The sequence below is a fragment of the Pleurodeles waltl genome, chromosome 12, assembly GCF_031143425.1.
Source record: "Pleurodeles waltl isolate 20211129_DDA chromosome 12, aPleWal1.hap1.20221129, whole genome shotgun sequence".
Taxonomy (NCBI): Eukaryota; Metazoa; Chordata; class Amphibia; order Caudata; family Salamandridae; genus Pleurodeles; species Pleurodeles waltl.
The window spans coordinates 623,315,032-623,318,606 of record NC_090451.1 but is presented as its reverse complement, the minus strand read 5'-3'; positions in this window follow the sequence as shown (position 1 = coordinate 623,318,606).

Genomic DNA, 3,575 nt, shown 5'->3' with positions numbered 1-3,575 from the left:
TTCCTCAGCCAAAATCTCTGGGTGAAACTATATTGATCCTTGGCGTTCACACGGATCTCATGATTTTGATAGGCTACTGTTACTGGCCCCGTCAGATCAATGATCTCCCTCCTAATAAAAGTATTGTAGACTAATATTTCAAGGCTGCATTGGAATAGGGTTGCCACCTGGTCATTTTTTACCAGCTTGTGTTTTTATGTCTCTGCAAGTGAACAAATAGGAAAAATAAGTAAAATGTTTACATTTTGAAATGTAGTTCTATGTGTCCCAAGCCCCAAACCTAGTAGCCTTCTGGACACAGGGCCGAAAGGTCTCACAAGGCTTATATACTATTCCAACTTCATATTACCATATTGTTTAATTTGAAACAGTGGTCCTGGGTTGTGGGTACAGTTACTCCTTTTTGGGGGCCAGGACCTATTTCTCATTATCAGACTTTGCTAAGAGTAAGACACCAAGTCAGACAAGGGAGAAAGGAGGGATAGAGAGATAGGAAAACAGTGAAAGTCAGATAAGGGAGAAAGGAGGAAGAAAAAGATAGGAAAGCGGTGACAAATGGAGAAGACGGAGATCAAAAAGGACCTGGAAGAGTGAGATAGCGAGACAGGAAGTTCTGGATGGTGGGAGAAGGAGGCTTGAGGTGTAATGAATGGTAAAGAGCTTTGGTATTTGACAATCTGGGCAGTCAACAGTGCCAGAGCTGGTATCCTACAAAAAGCTACCATCCTCCGCACTATCCATCTGTCTGCCCGTCAATCTGTCTTTCTATCTATCTTTCTTTCTATCTATCTATCTATCTATCTATCTATCTATCTATCTATCTATCTATCTATCTATCTATCTATCTATCTATCTATGGTTTGGGCATGCCTTGAGTTTTTAACTGTTGTTTCTTTTTCCTTCCTGCTGGTGTCACTCCTTTCTCTTTGGTATTACGTGTCATCACACTGTGCCGTACCAATTACAACTTTGGAGCTTAGAAAATATATCATTACAGAGGTGTAGCTCTCAGTGTGAGTTTTAACAGCACTGTTAACGGTTTTGTTGGCCATATCTCCCGTCCTTTCCACTTGCAACAGCTTGACCTGCGGGGACCCTCGTCGTTGTCACACGCCTCTCCCCCCTCCAATGAGATAACCTTTCCGAACATTAGTGTTCGGAAGCCTGGAAGTGGTTTCCCTGGTAACCCCGCACCACATGAGAGAGGTAGGGCGGAAATACTCAGATTCTTGTGGCTGTCGGAACTGGCCAGCACTGTGAGAACCGAAAGGGACAGTTGCACTACGTGACCAGTTCGAGCCTAGAGCAGTTGCATGGAGGAACACAGTGTCTTGTTTGTATCCTGAGGCTGACGTCTTCCCCATTCTAAAGCATGTATTAGGAGCATGAAAGTGTTTGAACTCCAGGTCACATGGCTGTGTATTTCACATGAAGGTGCATAAATTCTGAAAGACTGTAGGGGTTGTCCAGTTAGAAAGTCATGTTAGCATACATGCCAATGTTTTTAGAACAGGAAAATAGAAGATTTTGAAAAATAAATCGAGGGGCTGTGTGTTCCTTATTGACTTCTACAGAACCAGAGGCCATTTCAGACAGGAGACTGCTAAAACAAAGCCTTTTTACCTAAAAAAAATAGAAATTGTGAAAAGCTGTGAAAAAAAAGCATTGGAATTTTGGTGCTCCAAGCTTTTACCAGCCATTAGAAGCCCAGAGCACTATATTGTTTTTAATGGAGCTCCGAACATTTCAATGTTCTAATACAAGATAATCAACTTCACTGCCAGCAGGTGTGTGAGGAGAATGGTTGGGCACTAAGGGCACTAAGGTACTATACCACAGTACCATGCATACCTTTTCATAGTACAGTGTCCAGGTAGTCCATTGTGGTGGGAGTAGGTGTGTTTATCAGCAAGGCATCAAGTAAGTCAGTCTAACAAGTTTGATAGGTTATAGGGGTGCATAAGGATGGGAAAAGACACCTGAGAGTATCAATTTTGAGCAGTAGCAGTGAAAAGAGGGATAGCCAATACTTCAAACACCAGATGCTGACCAAGGATGCTGTTTCCCTTGTCGAATACTTTGACAACCTGGCCAGACTGACCATTATGATGAATCTGTGACATTAGAGGAAAATCATTACAAGGATCATGTGTTTTTAGGGAGCACATGCTTGCCCATGTCTCTTCTTGATGGTGGATCGTTGCTCAACCTGTAACACTACCGATATATTGCAGCTGACATTAACCCAGCTGTAAAAGTAAACCAGGGGCACTGACTTGACATTTAAGTATACATCTCCTTCCCCAACTCTAAAAATGCTGATTTTATTTGGGACCAACCTCACTTCAGTCCCACCGATATTAATAATCAGAAGCAGGGCGGTGGTCTGACTGTGCACAGCCCTGCCAACCCCTTAAATTGGTAAAAGGGTCTGACCCAGCCATCCAACTTTCAAGTAATGCCAGCTGCCTGCATCCCAGGCCGACTATATCCAACCCTTTCCAGATAGGCAAGCCTACTCTCCAATTAGCTTCTAGCACCCCTTTGCACCCCAGAATCATTTGCCAAAAATGTGATCGGCTCCGCCCAGTAGCCGCCTAGGCTTCTCTGAGATACTGATGTACTATGAGACTGAACGTGCTATCGTCTTACCTGACTAATTGTGCCCCGTTTCTACAAATCATCTCAGAACATAATGGACAGGTCACTGGCCTCTGTCTATCAGTTGTTTTAAGGTACTGGTTCACAAGTGGCTGAGCATTTTCTCTAGTGTTCTTTCAAAGGTACAGTCTCTATCCCGGATACTTAGGGTAGATGGGATTTTCGTGTAACAAATCTAAAGAACTTTCAGAAGCAAGGACCTGGCTTGGTTGTTTTCACTTCCTCATATAAGACTTGTGGAAGGAGTACAGCTAGGCTTCAGTGTGTGTCTCTTTATGTACCACACCATGGGCTACTGTACCCTATTCGCACTATCCATTGAATGCCTCAATATTCAAAAGGAGTGTCTACAGATGATACGCATGACAAAATCTATACTGAGATAGATACATGTTAACACCCAACGAAGCAGAATGCACTATAGATTACTTTATTCTTAGTTTTGATGCAGATATAGGAACAAACAACACCTCTTAAAGGAAACTGTAAACCTTACAAAGAAGAATGCGAGATCCCATAAATGTTTGTAGGTTGCGTATGTGAAGCACTGCTCTTGATGGCCTTGGGTGAAGTGTGCACTGGCCTGCTGACCTTCTATTCGAGCTTGCCCGATGATACCAGCCACACTGCCTTATGGAAGAAACCTGTTGCAGGTCTGGATGACCAAAGAAACCTACAGGGCTATCACATTCCTACTTGCCATTAAGTTCATAGAGCAACACTTAGGTAAGTGGTTGGCAGACAGTTGTATTTCAGAGTATTGCACTTCCCAAATATATTGGGCAAAATTTCGAGGACCAATATTTTCAGAAGGTAAATGCATATAGGTAAGTAAGTGTAGGTAAGTAAAGAGTAACTATTATTAACTCCACATTTACATACCACAAGATATATATCATCAGTGTACACAGATG